This window comes from Terrapene carolina, unplaced genomic scaffold, assembly GCF_002925995.2.
Source record: "Terrapene carolina triunguis isolate 2854851 unplaced genomic scaffold, T_m_triunguis-2.0 Scaffold42, whole genome shotgun sequence".
In the NCBI taxonomy this organism is placed as follows: domain Eukaryota; kingdom Metazoa; phylum Chordata; order Testudines; family Emydidae; genus Terrapene; species Terrapene triunguis.
Genome location: NW_020664393.1, coordinates 71,048,562 through 71,071,157, shown reverse-complemented (window position 1 = coordinate 71,071,157; position 22,596 = coordinate 71,048,562).

The following is a 22,596-nucleotide window of genomic DNA, read 5'->3' as shown; positions in this document are numbered from 1 at the left end:
CACTGACTTTGCTGAGCACTTACGGAGCTCAGCACCTGACAGGAAAGGGTCCTTTGCATTATCACCAACCCCAAGGGCTAGATTCACAAAAGGACTCAGGCACCTGACTGCCACTTTGGAGGCCTAAATCCCAGAATCAAGCCCCTCTGGGCTTCACAGCCCCCGTCCTCAGCTGGCCCTGCAGGTGCCTAAACTTGCTTGGCCCTTAAATTTTTGCAGTAAAAGTTCCCTAGGTGCCTATATTCCTGCCTCTGAGCTTGCACACGGCAGCCCCATGCCAGGCGTCCGGATGCCAAAGCCCTAGAGCAATGCACAAACTGGGGGAAGGTAGGAGATTCTCTGCTCAATTCGCCTGCAGGGCCTGATCCAGTACACGTGCTGGGCTGTTTACACTGGAAAAAAGAGGAGAAAGGATTAAAAAAAATGAAAACCCCACTTTTCATACTTTTAAACATGTTTTCCAATGGGAAGAAGCTGTAAAACAGTAAGAACGGGTGTGTAAATAGGGTTTTTCCTACTTTCATTTTTTTAAACCTTTCTCCCCACTTTCCCCAGTGTAAAAATTGGGGCAAGAGTTTTTAAAAAAGGAGAAAAAAGTATGCGGGGGGGGGGGGAACCCTAACCAAATCCAAAAGCTGAAAAAAAGGAAAAACAGACATTTTTTGGTTTCCAAAAACTGAATCAAAACACTCTTGTAAGTTGAGAAGAATCAAATAAATGTGTTTTGTTTCAAAATGAAAAAAATCATTTTTAATTTTCCATTTGAAATCAACAGTTTTCCTGCAGAAAACTGTATGATGCTGGCAGACCAAGTGCCAGCCCTTGCCAAGGCTGTAAGTGTCAGCTGAGCACTGACAAATTCATAGCTGGAATCCAGGCCAGCTCACCTGTATGTTAGCATTGTTCAGGAAAGGTATTAGACTTATACGAATGTGTTCAGTGTTTATGACTCTATAGAATGCTTGTGAATTGCTGCATGTGTCAATTTCACTTGTAATGGTTGTATCCCATGCTATAAGGTGATATGTATGTTTGCTTTATAACTGTAAAACTGCTTGCTCGGAACCTGTCAACCAGTCAGGAGGGATGGTCCACCACCCATCAAGAAGGACTATTAAAACTAAATGGGCCTTTGTGGAACATAATGATACAAAGACTTGGTTAATGGCCCTCTCACGCCCATGAAGGTGCTGCGTGCAAGAAAGCTTATCCCCATCAACTTGAATTCTGGAAGAGGGAAATAAAAATAACTGACATTTCATCTCTTTGCTCTTTGGACTGTCACAGGACTGGAGCTAGGAAACAGAAATCCCCGAGTCAACCTGGGTTAGCCCTAAGAGACATTCAGTGCTGACAGATTGCTACAATTCTGTCACCTTTTGGAGCCATAGACTGTAACTCACTTGTATATATATATATATATATATGTTTGCCTGCTTTAACCTGTAAATAATTCTCTCGTTTCTTTTTCCTAGTTAATTTTATTAATTTACTATAGAATTGGCTGCAAGTGTTGTCTTTGATGGGAGATCTGAGGTACCAATTGACCTGAGGTAAGTGACTGTCTCTTGGGACTGGAAGCAACCTGAGTTTTTTGTGATCTTTGGTGTATAGCAACCAGCTTTCACTAAACCCAGCTTGCCTGGGTGGCAAGGTAGACCGGAGTGCCCAAGGGGACTGTCTGTGACTCCATGGAAAAACTGTTATAGTGCTGGAAGAGTTCTCACTTGTTACTGGTTTGATGAAAACTAATTACAGACCATACAATCCATTTCGGGTCGCTGCCCTGCCTTTTTGACAGTCTTCCCTGAAGTTGGCACTCACGGCTGTGACCACTCCCGCCAGCATGAGAAACCAATTGTGACAAAACCACATTTTCCAACTAGAACGTTTCTTGTGTGAAAAATTTTCTACCAGGCCTACAACATTGGGGTGAAATCCAAGCCCATTGAAGGTAATGGCAAAACTCCCTTTGACTTCAGTGGGCTAGGATTTGATGTCAGGTGGAGCTGAGATGGCATTCCAGTGAGTGACCCTGGTGCACTTCTCAGTCCTGTCCATGTATGCCTGGGCACTCAGCAGCTGCATTTAGTTTCCTAAAGCATCTGCAGTATTCTAAGGCAACAAAAGGGAGTTAGCAGAGAAATGATTGTTGGGAAAGAAAAAGGCAACTGCTCTGGGATTCAGTATAACTAAGGCTACGATTTTGTCACTGAGGTCATGGAAGTCACGGAAGCTGTGACTTCCAAAGACCTCCGTGACTTCAGCCCGCCGCAGCTGGGAGCTGTAGGGTCCAGCCGATCCCCGCAGCTCCCAGCCACCGTGGGGGGACCTAGCAGTGCCCTGGCTGCCGCGGGCAGCTCCTGGCCACCATGGGCAGCAGGTCGTGGGACCCTGCAGCTCCCATCATGTCATCCTGTTCAGAAACCATTCATCCATCTAAAGAAAACAATTTGCCATTTTGAAACAACAAATTCTGTTTCCTTTTTGAGACGTTGATTCGAAAGGGGAGTTTTTGTTGTGATTCTTCCAAATGGAATGTTGTTGTTGCTGCTGAAATCCCATAGAAAATCTCCGTTTTGACAAAACCACATATTCCAACGGGACCACCTTTCAGTGAAAACATTTTGACCGGCTCCACTGCTGCAATCTGAAATGTGTGTGTGTGTGGCGGGGGTGACAATAAGCAGCATGATCAGACGCTGTCTGCAGCAGTGAGTAGAGATCAGGCTGTATTGGAACAATGAGGAGTCCGGTGGCACCTTAAAGACTAACAGAGTTATTTGGGCATAAGCTTTCGTGGGTATAAAAGAAGTGGGTTTTTACCCCGAAAGCTTATGCCTAAATAAATCAGTTAGTCTTTAAGGTGCCACCGGACTCCTCATTGTTTTTGTGGATACAGACTAACACGGCTACTCCCTGATACTTGACACCAGGCTGTATTGGAACCAAAGCAAGCCAGGCAAAGTCTCCCTTGCTCTCCTTGAAGTGTTCCTGTTGTTTTCTTAACATGGCGCTGCTGATGGGGATATCTGGGGAGCGCTGCTGGGGTAGGGGGGAGGCGCCAGGGGCTGGGGGCACCCGGGGCCAGCAGCACCAGCTGCCAGGGGACATGTACTGTGGCTGCTCCGGCCGGCCGCCGAGGACCGCTGCTGAGGGCCACGGACCACGGCTGCCCTGGCCAGCCATCCGCCTGGGGACCGCTGCCGGGGCTAGCGGACCACGGCTGCTCCAGCCGCCCCAGGATTGCTGCCAGGGGCTGCCCCAGCAGCAGCTGGTGTGGCTGTCCCCGGGGCCCCCTGAGCAGCTGGCCCAGTATCAGCTGCTTGGGTGACCCTGGGCTCAACCACACCGGCCGCTGCAGAAGTCAGAGGTCATGGAAAGTCCTGGAATCCGTGACTTCCTCGACCTCTGTGACAGACATGGGGCCCTAATCATAATTAAATACAGTGCCAGCCATTCTGAAGTGGGAAGAACTGTGGATGTTCTTACACTGCGAGACTTGAACAGAGTAGGAAACTATTTCAAGTGGACAGCAGTTTTTGTCAGTATTCAAGAATACAGGTGCTCAGAAAAATGGGGTTTTGACTGTGGAAAATTTCAATGAAAACAAGTGTTCAACAGAAAATTTCAACTATTTCCAAAAATCCAAAAACTCAAAAAACTGAACATTTTTGGCTGAAACCCGAAAAATGTTGGCTGGAAAATTTTCCATTTTCCAACACACAAAAAATCAAAAAATGTTGAGGAAAGCAGAATCATAGACTTTAAGGCCAGAAGGGACCATCATGATCATCTAGTCTGACCTCCTGCACACCGCAGGCCACAGAACCTCACCCACCCACTCCTGTAATAGACCTGTAACCTCTGGGTGAGTTACTGACGTCCTCAAATCACGATTTAAAGACTTCAAGTTACTGAGAATCCACCATTTACACTAGTTTAAACCTGCAAGTGACCCATGCCCCACGCTCCAGAGGAAGGTGAAAAACCCCCAGGGTCTCTGCCAATCTGACCTGGCAGAAAATTCCTTCCCCAACCCCAAATAGGGTGATCAGTTAGATCCTGAGCATGTGGGCAAGACCCAGTAGCCAGACACCTGGGAAGAATTTTCTGCAGTAACTCAGAGCCCTCCCCATCTAGTGTCCCATCACGGGTTGTTGGAGACATTTGCTACTGTTGTTTTGTCAAAAATCCCATTTTCTCTTAAAAATAATTTTGCCAATTTTTTTTTTAATCCGGCCTTATTTAGTTAGCCAGGATGGAGTCCCTAGGCTCTGTTTACCAGAAGCTGGGAATGGGTGACAGGGGATGGATCACTTGATGATTACCTGTTCTGTTCATTCCTGCTGAAGCACCTGTCATTGGCCACTGTCAGAAGATGGGCTACTGGGCTAGATGGACCTTTGGTTTGACCCAGAATGGCCTTTCTTAGGATCTTATGTAATGAGTTGCCAAGGAGGAAATTTGCTCTGGTTTGCAAGCACCTCACATTTTTAAGCAGATATCAGATTCCAGATATTATCGTATTGCAGATACCATGAAGGTGCAAACACCATTTTGGCAAACAAGAAGCTCATGCTGTTATTTTTAATTCAGTTTTGCTTACAGCTGCTGATCTACCAGTTAACGGACAACTAATCCTCTTAAACCCTCTGCTTGGTTGCTTTCATTACTGTATATTTCTTTTGCTTCCCTCTGTGTTTAGAAAATATGTCATTTTTGTTATGTAACCAAACTGATTTCCTTGTATTGGAAACAAATCTTCATTGTAGATACATGTCTGGAATTAGCTTGGTTGGAATGAGCTACAGGATCAGTCATGGAGATTGTAGCACTCATTAAAACCCAATGAAGTTGTCTTTTATTATTAAAAGGAAGTATTTGTATTTTAATAAGCATCTGATTTGCATTGTTCTGTAGAAAAAAGTTTATTCCTATGTGGCCAGGTGCCACTCTGTACCATTGGCATATGCGGTGTCATTTTAAGGTCAGGTCTATACCACAACGTTGTGCCGGCATAGATACATTGGCTACCAGTGTGAAAAAAGCACACCCCTGACATGGCTATGCCAGGAAAACACCCCCTAGAGACACCTGAAAGCAAAATTAATCAGACTGTTTTGAATTGAATGAAACTTTTGTTCAACCCAGAACCAAATTTGTGTTCGGTTTTTCATTTTGGGGAGGAAAAAATGGTCACTTTGGGTTGACCTGAAACAATGTTTTTTTGGATTTTTTAGATTGGCCACCAAAAAAAACCCCGTGCGTCCAGTTCTAAGTACGAGCTCTTATTCAAACGAGCAAACTCCAAGGGACTAGGTGCGAGGGCTCACTGGCATGAGTGCACAACCGTGTCTGTATTAGTCATACGAAACTGCCACTGCGCGTGGGGGCCACGCAGCTAAATCCATCAGACAGGCCCCTGCCTCAGAGATCTTGCAGTAAAAAATGATAGGGCGGAGATGGGGGAGGGGAGGCTCCAACATGGGGTAGCTCTTACATAAAATGAAGATACAGCTAGGCCACCTCTACGCTACGGGCACTACAAAGGCACAGCCATGCTGCTGTAGCACCATAGCGAAAACGTTTCCTATGGCGATGGAAGGGTTTTTTACACATACACACACACACAGAATGAGGAGCAAATCTAGACTCCATCTGTGCAGAGGTCCCCCTGGCAGCAAAATCAGCTGTGGAAGAAGGTGGGGGATTTTCGCAGGCCACCCAGGGGTGGGGATGGGCACCCCTGGTACAGCTGGTAATCTAGTTCTCCAAAAGCTCACTGCATGGCCGCACACAATGGGGAGCGGGCAATGGGAATGGGTGAGCTGTGGGAGGGGCCAGGGCAGGGCCACAAATCACACCGCACAAATCTTCAGGTTCTCCTTCTACGTAGGGTTGGGCAGAGGCGTCAGGCACCAATGCCCACCATGAGGCTGGAAGGGAGTCTATGGAGCAGCTCCCCAGCCATTCTGTGACTTTGGGGGAAGGGATTCTGCCTTGTTTCAGCAATGCCCAGCCTGGACCGTACAGGGTGTGTCTGGCCCTGGATGTTTGCTGGAAGAAAACCTGGTATTTATTTTTGATTCTGAGCCAAAAAATGTCCAATATCTAGTAAATTGGCCTTCCTCTGACCTAGAGGCGCCAAAACATCCCGTAATGGAAATTCCCTCTGCCAAGCGGAACTGCAGCCACCTCATGGGTTTCCTTTGATTGTCCCCATCCGTGAAGCTTTCAGCCAATTTGGCTTTTTCATCTGATGCTCCTTTAACATATTCGTCTATATGCAGCATAACAAGCTTCAGAGACCCTCAGAGACAAGCTAGCCATCGTACAGAACACTGAATAAGTAATACAGAGAACTCATCAGTGTATTCAGGCCACATTTCCCGTAGCAAAGGTAACAAGCGACTCACACACCAATCACATACTACAGGCAGCCCCTGCAGAACTGAGCATGACTCTGCTAGCCCATCTCTACTGACTGCCCTGCCCAGCTCAGGTTTTTAAATTCATTTCTCTGTACCAGATAATGTTGGCTATTATTTATACTGCGTTGGCTGCTAGCCAAGAACAGGGCTCCTTTGTGCTCTACATACACAGAAAAAGACACACTTTCCCTCAAGTCTCTCATTACCAAGAGACAATGAATAAGCAAAGGTGCTTTTAATCCCAACACCTTCCTTGACCTCTCTTGCTTGATTTTACCCTCATTGGATGCAGTTGTGTAATACTGAGGCCTATATCACAGCTCTGCCAGTCGCCCATCAGAGGGATCATGCAAACCATCCCCACAGCAAAGGAGCTTTGCTTTCCGTCCTAGACACATTGTTATTGTTTTTCAAAGTGATCTGTGAAACGGGCCAGATTGAGACCAGCATGGATCTCTGATTAGCCACAGAATAGGGTCAGCATGCTCTGTGGCAGTATTCGCTTCCCCCACACTATCCTTCACTGTCAACCTGGAGAAGGCACCCAGGACTAGAGGGTGTCTATAGTTCACTCTCTAGGACCCATTCAGCCTTTGGTCACCCTGTGGAGATGGCCTATAACGGTACATCTCCACTGCAATAAAAAACCTGCGGCACCGAGTCTCAGAGCCCAGGCTGAGTTTGGACCCTAATAGTGAAAGGTTTCAGGTGCCAATGCCAATAGTTTTGGCCGTCTGCCCTTATACATACTGTACATTGGCTTTTGTCCCACTCCTTTTCTTCTAGACACAGATGGTATTGAACAAAAGGCTAATAACTTTGAATGTGCTAATGTGATGACCACCATGTTGGCCAACACATAGGGGAATCGAACCAGGAACCTCAAGAACTAGAAGGCTGAGCTATGGAGGTTTGAACCAAAACACCACAGCTGGTGCTATATCACATTCACATCCTATGTGGATCAGGCACAGAGGAGGACTTCAGAGTGGTAGCCCTGTTAGTCTGTATCAGCAAAAAGAATGAGGAGTACTTGTGGCACCTTGGAGACTAACAAATTTATTTGAGCATAAGCTTTCGTGGGCTAAAACCCACTTCATCGGATGCATGCAGTGGAAAATACAGTATATATATATATATATATATACACATACACAACATGAAAAAATGGGTGTTGCCATACCAACTGTAACAAGAGTAATCAATTAAGGTGGGATATTATCAGCAGGAGAAAAAACAACTTTTATAGTGATAATCAGGATGGTCCATTTCCAACAGTTGACAAGAAGGTGTGAGTAACAGTAGGGGGGAAAAATTAGCATGGGGAAATAGGTTTTACTTTGTGTAATGACCCTTCCACTCCCAGTCTTTATTCAAGCCTAATTTAATGGTGTCCAGTTTGCAAATTAATTCAAATTCTGCAGTTTCTCATTGGAGTCTGGTTTTGAAGTTTTTTTGTTGGAGTATTGCGACTTTGAGGTCTGTAATTGAGTGACCAGTAATTGTAACCGATACTCACTAGTAGGTCACACTGACAAGAAAGAGAAGGCAACAAATTTGAAAAAAACAAAACCAAGACAAAAGAAAAAAAAGTGATGGGCAACTTTCAAGAGGCTGGGAGCTCACATTCAGCTGGGAAATTCCTACGATTTCAGACACTTACCTGAACAATATGCAACTATCTGATTGAACCACAACCTGCAAAACTGATCTGGAGATTTCGTATTTCAGCATTTTCACTGCTGGTCTCAGCCAGAACCCAAAAGTGCAGACACATGAAAAGGGAGGTGTCCAAATATTCACAACCTGAATGTGGTTCATTGAGTTTATTCTACAAAGCAATGGAAGTTTGTGGTCACTGGTGGTGGGGTGTATCCAACTATCTGTCCATCCCTTAGGTAAAACAAAGTGACTAGAGAGCAGAGATGGGCCTACACCAAATCTGGTATGCACCTCCACCCCCAGACTTTGGGGTGTTCAGAATTGGATCCAGATCAACTTTTCCAGCCTGGATTCACCTTTATATAAAGGTCCCGCACCACTTGGAATGTAACGTCCAATCTATGTTTCATGCTAGTTTGGACTGTGTTACCTGTGTCTAATTTAGTGTCGGAGCCAAAGGCCATTGAAATCAATTGACTTCAGCGACCTTTGGATCGGGCCCTTAGATTGTAAGCAAGAACCATTTCCTCCTGTGTGAGATGAAATAATGTTTTTTTCCTGGCACTTGCATAGAACACAAAGGGCTGTACCACTATTTCTCTTTTCCCAGTGGAGGAAATTGGTGGCCCAACTTTCAGAGGTGCTCTTGAGGACCTACGATACCAGCTGAGGTCAGCACCTCTGAAAACCTGGTTATAAGCACTTTACCTGGTGACTACAACGCAGGTGGCCTGACTCCCCGTCCTGGGCTTTATTCACTGGATCATGCTGCCATCTGTACTGACTGCATAAGACAAATATTAAAAATAACATTAATAATGACTATCCACATTACCATATGGCTTGTTAAACCAATCCAGCAGCAGTGGATTCCAGGGCCTGATTCATATGCTGCATGTAGTAGTATTTCTTTTCCTTGTTTTATATTTACTGACCATTAATTTCACTAAATGACTTCTTATTCTTACAGAATGGGTCAGTATGAAAGGAAACACGGCTCAGTTGTCACTCTATCAGTCACAATTCAGCTGTCCTTTACAAGCTAATAGCTCCAGTGTTTGCAACCTCTCTGTCACAACTGTTCCATGCTGGTTCCCTCCCGCCCAGTTATTAGTACAGGGAAATCCCGCTATAACGCGCCCCGCAATAACGCGAATTCGGATATAACGCGATCATAAGGTGGCTCCAGCCGCCCCAAGCAAAAAAAAAGAGGCTGGAGCGCCGCCGAAGAAGAAAAAAAAAAAAGGAATGTGCCTTCCCCACTGCCTCTTCCCCCCTACCCCCGGTTCTCCTTTTGGTGAGAAGAGCCATTCTCCTCCCCAGCTGCTCCGCGCTCTTCCTCTGCCCCTTGCACATCTCCCCTGCTCTCCCCAAGTCTTTCCCTCTCTCGCTGCGTGGCTGGAGCTGCACCCTTTCAGTTACTGTTATGGGCAGTTCGCAAACGCAAGTCGTTTTCTGCCCAAGAGAAATTGACCGGCTTGAAACTGACCGGCTTGAAAGGTAAACCTCGCTATACCGCGACCCCGCATTTATCGCGATCGAATTTTTTGGACCCCAATCATCGTGTTATAGCGGGGTTTCACTGTAATTATTATTGTCTGTAAAGAGTTACAAAGGGGTGAAAGCCTTCCTAGCAAATGGCTGTCACTCCCCTCCTGCAAAGCCGTCATGAACCCAGAAAAACTCCATAGCTCCCACCACCATAGTCATTCCAGCTGCTAACGGTAAAACAAACAAACATTTTCCTTTTTGTTTCAGAAGTGGGACAAATGATCTTTTTTTTTTTTACCCTGGGGATTTTAAAGCTCTCCCCACAGCTGGTTACCAGTTTGATGAGACTCTGCCCCCTTGTGGTGGAAAGTACAAATTCCTAGAGTTTTGCCCAACACTGACTTTTTATAAAGAAAGGTAAGAATGAACCCCATGTGCTGGCTTTATTATGGTGCTGTGGAAAAACCCAAGATGGAAAGATCATTGCAGGGATTTTTGTGAGAAAGTAAACGGCCATTCAACATACCAAAAGCTTGAGTCACCGGGCTCCTTTGCAGACTTTTGTGACACTGAAGAATCTGCAGAAGACATCCAAGAACTTGGCTATGTAAATATCTGGTTAATAAAGCAAGAAATCATGTGACCTGTAGAATTAATGTTTTTCCAGGTTGGAGCATTGTCTTATTCAATTGACATTTCTCTGTCCACAGGGGTCACAGATCAAGGAGCAGGTGCTCTGGAGTGACGGTCCTTTCCCTAACTGCTTATGGGATGAATGATGTAAATCCCCTGGGACTGTTCCCTGAATGTTTGATGATTTTGATGCCATTCAGTCTCTAACATTGTGGACTGATTGACATAACCTATGGAAAGTCAAACAGCAAGGAGCTGTCTTGCTACCTGGCCTAAAGAACCGGGCAGAGGGAAGCAAATTGCTCTCTACCCTAGTAGTCCATGGTTTCAAGATACCCAGTGCAAGTAGCTACATCTGTAACACTGGTGGGGTTAGAATCTTCATTGCAGGAACACGGAGAGCCCAGCTTTGGTGTGATCACTATTCCTCTGTCTCCGTCCTTATGCTTGAGTCTTTGAGGATTTAGGCTGGGCTTTTCAGAGGGCTCTAATGGAGGGAGGTGCCTAAATCCCAAAGAAAACCATTTGGAATGGGTACGTAATTCTCTTTGGCTCCTTTGATAATCCCAACCTTAATAGGGATGAAACCAAGAGGGTTTCAATAGGAATTGTATAGGTGCCTCTAGAATTTGCATTTAAAACCAGCACAATAGAGAATGAGATCTTTTTTATACATTTTTTTAAATCATCATAGATCAGGGATAAAATCCTCTATTCAATTCTATAGGGTGGCTAATAAACCTATAGAAAACTTATTATTTTATTCTATAGAACTCTTCCATAAATTTCCTCTCTCTCTTTACTTCTTTTCCATTTTCTTTGCTTCCCATTACCCATTCTTCTCTATCTACTGTCCTTATCCCTTTCCCTGTTTCTTTTTCCTTTGGGTTAATAACATTATGCGTGTGCATATCATCATAAATACATGGCACAAAGAACTGGGGGAATGGCCGAAATTCTATTTGCAGAGGCATGAGTCAACAGCTGATGGGTGGAAAATACAGTGAATAAACTATTAGCAAGTAATAGCTGACCATCTGGACTGACTGTTGAGTTTGCTAACAGCAAGTAATACCTAAACAGAGGGGAATCCAATATCTTCACACTCAGCCAATAATACTAATGCTGGACAGGACCACGAATAACAAATGGGTTCTGTTGTGATGACCATACCTAATAGTTCATCTTCAGAGTGCTATGCAGAAAATGGGGCATGACTCCCTTCTCAGTTATCCCAGGAGTAGGTCCCTTGACAGCCATTGGTGTCAAATTGGAGAGAGGAGAATCAGGGCCATGAACTAAATAATCCTCTCAATCCTTCTGCCAGGTAGATTATTATTTTATTCCCATTTTATAGATGGCGAACTGAGTCAGGAAGGTTAAGTTCCTTGCCCAGTGGCACAGAGGGCACCAGTGTGAAAGCCAGGCTCAGAAACTAGGGCTTTCTGGCTCTTTGTCATGCGCTCAGATGATCAGATCACGTCTCTAACCCCTGGCGGCTTCGCAGTGTTTGTAAACAAACCCCATAAGAAATACGCAGGGGCTGGGATTCTGCCCTCATTTGTGAGTTTGTATATGAGGCAGATCTGCATAGCAAATGGCATTCAAAGTAGTGAAAAAGCAATCGCCTTTCCATTGTTTCCAGCCTGCCTCCTGCCCGCCTCCATTCTCCTGTCTGTTCCCCCCAAAAATCCATAATGGAGAGGCCTCCTTATTGTCTCTATTGATTATCTGTATGGTCTCTGGTTCTTTGATTGTTAGTTATGCAAATCAACTAAGGTGGAGGGTTATGTTTGGTTAAAGAATTATTTTATAATATTTTAGTAAAATGATTGGTTAAGATATAGCTAAGCAGGACTCAAATTTCACTATCTAAACTGGGGTCCAAAAAGGAGCCCCAATGGGGGAAAAAGAAAGAAGAAGAAGGAGGAAAGACCTGAAGGAAGAAGAACTCAACCCCCAAGACACAGCCTAAAATCAGAACTGCTGAGAAGTCTCTCAATGACCGTGACATGCAGCAAACAGAACCCAGACAAGACCGACCTCTGGCGAACAGGGAAAGTTCGCCTGCGTGATCAGGATTGACGAGCATAGCATTGTATGTTCAGTGGGTGTATTTTGCTTGGTAATTATTAATAAATAGAGGATAAGGATATTACTGTGTAAGGCTCTTTCACTGGTAAAAAGATCCTGCCAACCTGTAGAAGAGTACACCCTGAGCCCATGGAAGGGTAAGGATGGGTACTTAAATGAACCAGATTGCACCCTGAGCCCTGGGAACTGGGAAAGGGTGGGGGTGCCTACGTCAACCAGGTTACGCCTTGAGCCCTAGAAACTGGGTAAAGGTGGGTGCCCTGGAATGTGTGGGTAACAACCTTTGTAAAGTGCTTTGAGGTCTGCGGATGCGAAGCACTAGATAAGAGGTAGGGATTTTATTACTGCTACTTGGGGGAATCAGCACGATATCCTGTCACGTGACCTGGGTAGCGGATGAGCAAGCCATGACTCCAGACAAGTGCCACTACAGAAGCAGCGTTGGAAAGAGCACGCTAGCTGGTGCTGTGCTCCTCTAGCTCCAGTTAGTGAGGATGTCAGACATTGCCAGCGGCTGTGTACCACATACTAGACGTGCTAGAAAAACAGGAAACAGTTGTCACATTCATTTGCAGGAAAAGTTTGTTTCCTTTCCCCCCCAATCGAAGTTATAAAATTTGATTTTCCCTGCCCAGCAGCTCTAGCACCCACGAGTTCTCCTTTCCTCCCTTTTCCGTAGCCATAAAGAAGCAGACCTGGATACTTTCCGCTGGTGCTAATTGTCTCCTGTCACTGTTTGCCATGCACAGAGGCCTCCGCTCCATTGTTTCCTTTGCTTGGAAAGCTTTATTCTTGCACGTGAATATGGGTCACAAAATGGGCACATTTGTTATGAGAGTGCTCTGTGTCTGTACAGTTGTCAAGAGTTAGAGTGCCAGCAGATGCCACTCAAGAATATGTAGCGTAGTGCCTGGGTTTTGTAGGACCAATAAAACTTGTCATGCAAATGGCTTCCTTTATGCAGCTCTCTACCGCAGTTCCCAATGATGGTTTGGATGATGTTTTTCAGTGGGAAAATCCTCTTATTCTACAGAGCCACACTTGCTGCTAAGAGTTTGTGATTGGTCAAAAAACCACTTGCTGAGCAATGTTGGATAGCAAACGTTAGCTAAACCCATGTTTATGGGCAATTCATGAATGGACAAAAAGAACAAATAAGTTGTCTGCAACAAATACTTTCAGAGATTCAGAAGCCTGTGATCTGGCCTCTTACACGGCACAGGCCATAGAATTTCCATCAGAGATTCCATCACTGAGCCCAAAAATTTGTGATTGAGCAAGAGCATTTCTTGCAGCAAGACATTCAGTCCTGATTAAAGAATCCAATGGAACATTTCCCACATCCCTTGGAAGCCTGCTCCAATGGTTGGTGACACTCACTGTTAATCATTTACATCTTATTTCCAGTTGGAACTTTGTGGATTTCAATATGGCCATCTCCAGCAACAATACAATAGTTATGTTGTTCCTATTTCATGTTTACACCTGTTCATGTTTAATATTGTTAGAGTAACACTTGCATATGGGTAAGACTTAGACAGAGCTACACCAGGGATGAATTTGAGCCACAGAGAGTCTGTCTACATTGCAATTAGACACCCATGGCTGGCTCTTGCCAGCTGACTCGGGCTTGCGGGGCTCAGGCTAAGGGGTTGTTTAATTGCAGTGAAGATGTTCCCTCTTGGGCTGTATCACGGGCTCTGGGACCCTCCCAACTCACAGGGTCCTAGAGCCTGGGTCCAGCCCGAGCCTGAAGTCAGCTGGTACAGGCCAGCTGTGCATTTTTAATTGCAGAGTAGACAGACTCCAAGTCCTCCTTTCTTGGGCATATCTGAAATCAGCTTTAGAACCACCCGCTGGAGAAGTGTGCGTTCTTGGAATTACTTTACACAATGGTGAGGGGAAAAAAGTAGCAGTAGTCTTCCACGCTCCATCCACAAACCAGATTCCACCCACTTGAGACATCAAAATGAGACACCATTCACACCAGATGCTGAAGATCTTTCAATGCTCCTCCTTCCCCTCTTTTTTGGCACTCGTTTTGATCAGCAGAGAAATTGTTAACAGTCTTGACAGTTCAATCATCAGCAGTGGGCATCTGAGTTAACCTTCCTGAGATGAAAAGGGGCAGTTCTCAGCTCTCACTGATTCTTTATACATTTACTGATAGCTGTCTGCAAACTCAGGGCTTGTCTACACATGGACACTCAGGAAAATTAATCCAAACTATCTAAAGGTGTGAATTAAAAGTGGGTTTGTTACACTGCATTAAAGCCTTCATTTGGTTTCACTTAATGCACTTTAATTCTGAATGAGTGTCCACACAGGGGCTTAATGCAGTTTAACTATTCCACTTTAAGATTTATACCTTTCGGTAATTTGGATTAACTTTCTTGAGTGTCCCCAGGTAGCCGAGCCCTTAAATCAGACATCACTGCATCAGTAGCACTGGGTTAATGTTTTGAAGGTTTTCTTGGCATTAAGACTAGAGAATTACTTTAAAAAAAATAAAAAGCTCAGATTCTGGAGCAGAAAATGAAAGGTCAGGCTATGCCACACTCTGCTGTCAATTGAAGCTGTCTCATAACCCTGTTTATTCAGATGTAAAATGCAATAGGACCTGTTTAAGCAAATGCTGTGTTGAGGTGCACAGACAAGATCTAAACAACTGGCACTACCAGTAAAATAAGCAGGCAACTCTGGCACTCAGAAATACATCCAGGAAGTTGGCAAGGTTTACAGCACCGAAAAATTAATCAGTATGTTTTCATGACTCCAGCCTCTTTTGATAAGTGGAACAGTCATGTGGGTTGTTTCCAATTATTTTAGCACAAGTAAAAAGTCTGATTTTTGCTCAGTAATGGATTTCAGGTCTTTGCACTGGAATTGCTATTCTGCATTCATTTGCTCTTGCATATTGGCTATTTGAAGGGTGGTTCTGCTCTGATTTTGTGGCTTTGCAATATTGGCACTGTGGCCTTTGATGTTTATTGCCTCTTACTGGCTTGAGGGGAAAAAAAATCTGCTTGGTTCACAAGTTCCAAGAAGTTTTTTTTTTTTTTTGGTCTAATTGCCAGCTCTGTAAACTCTGTCTGGAATTCTGAAATGACCTGAGTCTTCCTAAACTCTCAATAAAACACTGAACATACCTAAATGCCCCAAAAGTACACCAATAGTTTAATAATAATTATAATGATTTGCATTTGCACAGCACCCTTCATCTCTGCATACCGATGTACTCTACAAACTAACTTACCCTGACAACTGCAGTACAAGTTAGGTGAGAGAGACAGCATCACATCATCCTCCACTGAAATGCAGCTATCTCTGAGGCAGAACACAGCATTCAACTATTAAATCATGTGCTGCTTAACAGTGCACAGAAACACTAACCTTTGGATTGCTCATTTATGACAAGTGCTGCAGCAGATGACATAATAAAATGTAAGGGGTAATTTGGCATTCTGTCATAATCTCTGATGGAAGACTACCGACGAAGTGGGTATTCACCCACGAAAGCTCATGCTCCAATACATCTGTTAGTCTATAAGGTGCCACAGGACTCTTTGCTGCTTTTACAAACTAACAATGTGAACATATATTCCTGAAAGCAAATGTGAGCAGAGTGAGCCTGTCAATTACAGTTTCATAAATATTCCTAGTTAAATGATGGATCAAGAGGGATGGAGAAAAAAAAATCACCGAATATTTAAGCGAAAATTTTCAGAAAAATAGTGGGCAATATGCCCTAATTTGCATGTGCCATTGCTGCAGTTACAGTAATGGTGTGTGCAAACGACCTGATTACACATCTAATTGCTCAATGACACGTGCAGACACAAATTTCACATGCAACGGTCATAGTTGGGTGTACAAAAAAGTATGCAATTGCCAGTGCATGATTGTCCTAAGTATGCAGGTTCCAGTGCTTTGTCTAGGGGGGAGGAATAGCTCAGTGGTTTGAGCATTGGCCTGCTAAACCCAAGGTTGTAAGTTGAATCCTTGAGGGGGCCACTTAGGGGTCTGGGGCAAAATCAGTACTTGGTCCTGCTAGTGAAGGCAGGGGGCTGGACTTGATGACCTTTCAGGGTCCCTTCCAGTTCTATGAGATGGGTATATCTCCATAATTTAGTCACGTTTCAAAACACTCAAGTAATGGCACTGCCACTACTCCATTTGGGACACTATTCCCATGTTTAACATGGTGTCTCCCAAGCTGTGGTTTGTGGACCACCAGTGAGCTGAGCAGCACCTATTGGTGGTCCACAGAGAGCTGGCTGTCCACATGGTGCTGGCTCCTCTTTGCTTTCAATTGCAACATCCAACGCAAACAGCTCAAATTAAATGTTTTGCAATACTCCTCTTCCACACAGTGTCATTTTTCTATGGGGCTGCAAATGGAAGGTGGGCCATGTGATTGCAAAGGGGCGGCACGGTGGGGCTCATGCAGTGGTGAAACCACCAGTTCCTGGCTCTGCCATGGACTTTGTGTGTGACCTCAGGCAAGCCACTTAGGGTTGGTCTACACTGCCATTAGACACCTGCGGCTGGCTCGTGCCAGCTGACTCGGAATCACAGGCCTCAGGCTAAGAGGCTGTTTAATTGGGGTGTACATATTTGGGAGTGGGCTGCAGCCCGAGCTCTGGGCCCCTCCCACCTTGCAGGGTCCTAGAACCCGGACTCCAGCCTGAACCTGAACGTCTGCACCTAATCTTTCTGTGCCTCAGGTTCACAGTCTGTGAAATGGGGTAATAGTACTTCCCTTCTCCTGCCCTTGGTCTGTCTTGTCTATTCAGATTCTCAGCTCTTTGGGGCAAAGACTGTTTCTCACTAGGAATATGTCCAGTTGTAGCACAATTATGATTCATCAGGTTTATTACAGTGGTGCCTAGGTGCAAGGAATTTGTGCAGCCTCTAAGTGAATGAGTACAGCTTCCCCCTATTGGTCGTTGCCCAACAGAGGCTGCCCACGCCGACTATATAAGAACTTGGCAAGTACCAGTCAGTATCTGCTCAATGCAACGGCTGCCTGGCTCCTTACCGCTAGCTGCTATGTAGTGCTCTCGGAATAAAGCCCAACGCAGCTTCAGCTGAACCCGAGTCTGTAGCGAGGGTTATGTGGTTCCAGGGCACGAGGGGCCACCTGAGGTCAGGACTCCATTGTGCCAGGCACTGCACGAACATAGAATAAGAGACAGACCCTGGCGCGAATTACTTACAATCTATACAGACAAGACAGACGTAAAGTGGGGGGAAGCAGAGAGGCCAGCGTTAGCAGCAAATGGCCACGTGAGTTGTGCAAATTTTATTGTATTTTTGCTCTTGTCTGGCTATATAACTTCTTTCGGTGTGGTTATGTTAGGAGGGGATTAGCTAGCTGGAAAGACAAAGGCAGGGAGAGGGCTGGAGACCATGGGGGAAATGGAGTGGAGGTGTTTGCACAAAACAGCCAGTGAGCACTGGGGAGTGGAGGGTCACAGATTCATAGATACCAAGGCCAGAAGTGGCTTCCGTGATCTAGTCTGACCGCCTGGATAACACAGGCCATAGAACATCCCCAGATTAATTTCCCAGAGCAGCTCTGTTAGAAAAACATCTCGCCTGGATTTAAAAATGGTCAGTGACAGAGAATCCACCACAACCCTTGGGAAATGGTTAAACATTTACACCCTATTTCCAGTCTGAACTGGTCTAGCTTCAACTTCCAGCCATTGGCTTGTGCGATAGCTTCCTCTGTTCAGCATGCACAGTACAGAAAAGAGCCCCACGGTCTCACTCAGGAGCTCTCGGCACTTCTGAAATGCCAGTAGTAAGCAGCGATCATGATAAATAGACCATTGCTCTCACTGGTGCAAATGTCTCTAATACAGACAGGACTTGAATGTCTTCTGTGTTGTATCTATTTGAGGACAGAGCCTGGACTCCCCTCTGTCTGCTAGGGGCTGCCAAAAAGGTGGCATGGGCAACTGTCAAGAAAATCCCTGCGTGGTTCTGAGACCATTTAGTTGTGTAGAGAATATGAGGGGTGTGGCTGAAGTGCATTCTGGGACATCCCAGCTACTGGACTGGCCCCTTGGGGGCTGTTGCACCTGGGTGCAACTTTAAACAGCCCTGAGATTACTCTAAATTGCACTGAGAGCTAAAACAGCCACAGGATTGGAGTGAGGGAGTATAAAGGTGGCAAAGGTGGGCCTTTCCTCCTTCTCGTGTTCTGTGCTATACACACCCAAGCCAGACCCCCAAATCTGGCCACCTGTGTTTATGTTTTCATTAGAATCTCTCTCTCCCCAATCTGAGCACCTGTTTCCCCATAATCTCTCTCTCTTTTTTCCTCCCCCCCGTCGACTCTCTCTCTGCTGTTTTCCCACAACTTTGCCATTGGGTTATTTCACCTCTTGCTCCCTTTCCCCACAACTGTGCATGAGCAGAATGCACATTCCATAACTTCCAAGTTGATCGTTGGACAATGTGATACTTCAGTGCCTACATAATTTGGGGGGGGGGGGGGGAGGTGGGCCATTCATCATCTTTATGTATGCTTTAATCAAGCTGATGCTCATGTTTGATCCATGTCCTGTAGGTAGGAGGGGACACCTAGTGGTACAAATGTACTATGCTAGAAAATGATAAACATGGATAACCATTTGCAGCTATTGGCTACTAGAACTAGATCATTCTGAGCTCCATCTATTTTCACACTCACTGCAATGGAGTCTACAACTCAAATCAGTGCGTAATACAATTCAGAGAGAAGCTAAATTCCCTGGGCGAGTCTGCAAAGGAGAACTTGAAGGCACAACACGACAGAAGAAGAACTAGAACAAGGGTGCCTATGTAACCAGCACACCTCCTGGGTGTCGTGTTCTGTCCCATCTCGTGACACCGAGACCACTTAGACAGAGAGATTAAGGAGTCTGTTCTACAGCCTTAGCTAACCGGCAGTTGGCTTTTAGCTCATGCAGTAGACGCTCATGAACTAAGCTCCAGAGGTTCCAGGTTCGATCCTGCCCGCCGACAAGCGGGGCCTGTCGGTGTTACACCTGTGTCTGAGAATTCCAACGCGGGGGGGGGGACCAAGAACTTCTCCTGCTACCTCTCTCTAGAGTGCTGTGGGGATACAAAAATTTGGATTTGCAGCCAATCTGCATCCGCAAGAATCAACTTCTATCCGACCTGTAATCCGCACTCCATCTCTTATCTGTATCAGCATCCGGGCCGCACCAGCACGCTACCTCATTGTGCCTCTCAGGAGGAGCATCTATCTGTGTGCATGTGTGTACAGTATAAGAAAGCTATATGGCTTAATAAACGCACACTATTATTATCTTATTATACAACAGGCATCAGAACAAATAGCCTTTTACATACAAAATAATAAAATAAATGTCTCAAGTCAATGCTCAAAAGTCACACACTGAACTATAAAATTAAAAAAAAAAGTCTGCTGCCTGGTTTGCTTGTGACTTATAAAGTCACCACACTTAGCGCTCAGCAATCCCACGTTTTTTGCACCAGCCCTTTGGCTTTGGGTTGGTTTTCCTCTGTAGCAATTCGTGTGTTGAAGAAACTAGCAGTGTGCTTCCATCCAGATTCCTGCCCTTATCACTTGGGGTTTGCAGTCTTTTCCCAATAGCTGGGATGTCAGGGGCTGAGATGGGAGCCTTCGCCTCCTTGTCCTGTAACTATCAGTCTCCCTGCTCAACGCTTCCTGCTGTGGTTTGCAATATTCCATTGAGTTAAAGCCCCTCTGAGGTCTCAATCGGTAAAGCTGTGTGCTGCATGTGGTGCAATGTGTTACCGCTGATGTTGAGGGAAAAAATGCCTTGAGTACTAATGCCCATGGTGTTGCTAGCCTCTGTTTGCTGGAAGCTGGGAATGAGTGACAGGAGATGGATTACTTGATGATTACCTGTTCTGTTCATTCCCTCTGGGGCACCTGGCACTGGCCACTGCTGGTAGACAGGATACTGGGCTAGATGGACCTTTGGTCTGACCCAATATGGCTGTCCTCCCATAGTTTCTCTGGCAGGCTGCATGGGTTTTTTAATTGATCACAGAGCCCCCCAGCCTATGTTAGGGGATTATCCCCAAACCAAACTTATTTTCTTCTTTGACAGCGTTACTGGCCTAGTGGATGGGGGGAAGCTGTAGACATGATATAGCTATATCTTAGTAAGGTGTGTCCCTCATGACAGTCTCATAAGCAAACCAGGGAAACGTGGTCTAACTGAAATTACTATAAGGGGGTGCATAATTGGTTGAAAGACCATACTCAAGTCTAGTTATCAATAGTTCACTGTCAAAATTGGAGCTCTCTCTAATGGGGTCCTTTAGGCATCCATCCTGGGTCCAGTACTATTCAATATTTTTATTAATGACTTGGATAATGGAGTGGAGAGTATGCTTATAAAATTTGTGGATGACACCAAGCTAGGAGGAGTTGCAAGCACTTTGGAGGACAGGATTAGAATTCAAAACAACCTTAACAAATTAGAAAATTGGTCTGAAATTCACAAGATGAAATTCAATAAAATACAAAATATTATACTTTGGAAGGAAAAATCAAATACACTGTAACAGCATGGCACCCACCTCTCACAAGTGCCCCCTTCTGGTCAGATGTGTCTGCAGTCTTTCAGTTTATAGTTGCCCTGTCAGTGGTTTCTCAGGTGGTTTTTCAGGATGCAGCCCTCCAGGCTAGACACACACACTGTCTATATGCAAAAGAGAACAACCTCCTTCCAGCTCCTTTTATATGGCCCTGCTGGGCCCTGATTGGCTGCTCCCTGCAGCCTCTCTCATTGGCTGCTTCCCTTTAATTGCTCTAGGCCACTTCAAGGACTTCTCTTCTGCTCCTTTCTGGGACAGGGTGTGGCAGGACCCTGAGGACTCCAGCCGGGGGTCCCTGGGCCTAGTCCACCCCATCACATGCACAAATACAAAATGAGGTTTAACTGGCTAGTACTGCTGAAAAAGATGAAGGCGATAGTGGATCAGAACTTCAATATGAGTCAACTATGTGGAGTTGGAAAATAGGCTAATATCATTCAGAGGTGTCATAACAGGAGTGTTGCATATAAGACACTGGAAGTAATTGTCCCACTCTACTCATCACTGGTGAGGTCTCAACTGGAGTACTGTGTCCATTTCTGTGCACCACACTTTAGGAAAGATGTGGACAAATTGGAGAGAGTCCAGAGGAGAGCAATTAGAAAACCTGACCTATGAGGCAAGGTTAAAAAAACTGGGCATGTATAGTCTTGAGGAAATAAGACTGAGATGGACCTGATAAGTCTTCCAATATGTTAAGGGCTGTTATAAAGAGGACTGTGGTTAATTGTTCTCCGTGTCCACAGAAGGTAGGACAAGAAATAATTAACTTAATCTGCAGGAAATTCTCCATCATCCGAAGTCTATGAATCAAGATTGGGGACTTTCTAAAAAGTCAATCAGGATGTGATGCTGGCAGACCAGGCACCAGCTCATGCCAAGGTCCCCATATCTCAGCTGAACACTGACAAACGCATAGCTGGAATCTGTCTGCCTTGTTTGTGGATTAATATTAATAAAATCGGTATTAGAATTATAAGAAATGTGCAGTGTTTGGACTCTATTGAATGGCTCTGAGTTGCTGCGTGCATTAATCTTACTTGTAATATCTGTGTTCTGTATTGTAATGTAATATTTGAGTGGTTTTATTGTGAGACTATGACTGTATGAATTGCCATACAGGAGAGAGACAGCAATTAGTGTGAAGAGCTGCTCTTCTACAGAAATTGTGATGCCCCTTCCAACAGAGGAGACCAATGGATACCAGACGGGCTCTCATTGGATCATCTTACAACTGGAAACACCCTACAGCTGGGTTGAGAAACCATCAACAAAAGGACTTTTATTGTTCTGGTCTCCTAAGTGTGAAGATGAGTCATGAAAGTGGACTCCTCCCCTCAGCTGAGTTTGCAGCTCAAAGCGCATGGCAGGAGGGGATTAAAAAAAACAAAACCAAGCCAAAGGAACTAAGCATCTCTATGCTGCTCGGACATTTGGGGGGCAAGGTGTTTCTAGGCTGAAGCAACCCCAGCTGCTTAGCCTGGGTTATGGGCTTAATGCAGAAAGCAGGGGGTGAAATTCTATGACTCGTATTGTACAGGTCAGGTGTTCTGCAGGTCAGGTGTTCTATGGCTTGTGTTATGCAGGTGTTGTGCAGGTCAGACAAGATGATCATGGTGGTCCTCTCTGGCCTTAACATCTATTATTTGACTCTGCAATAATGGTGGCAAAA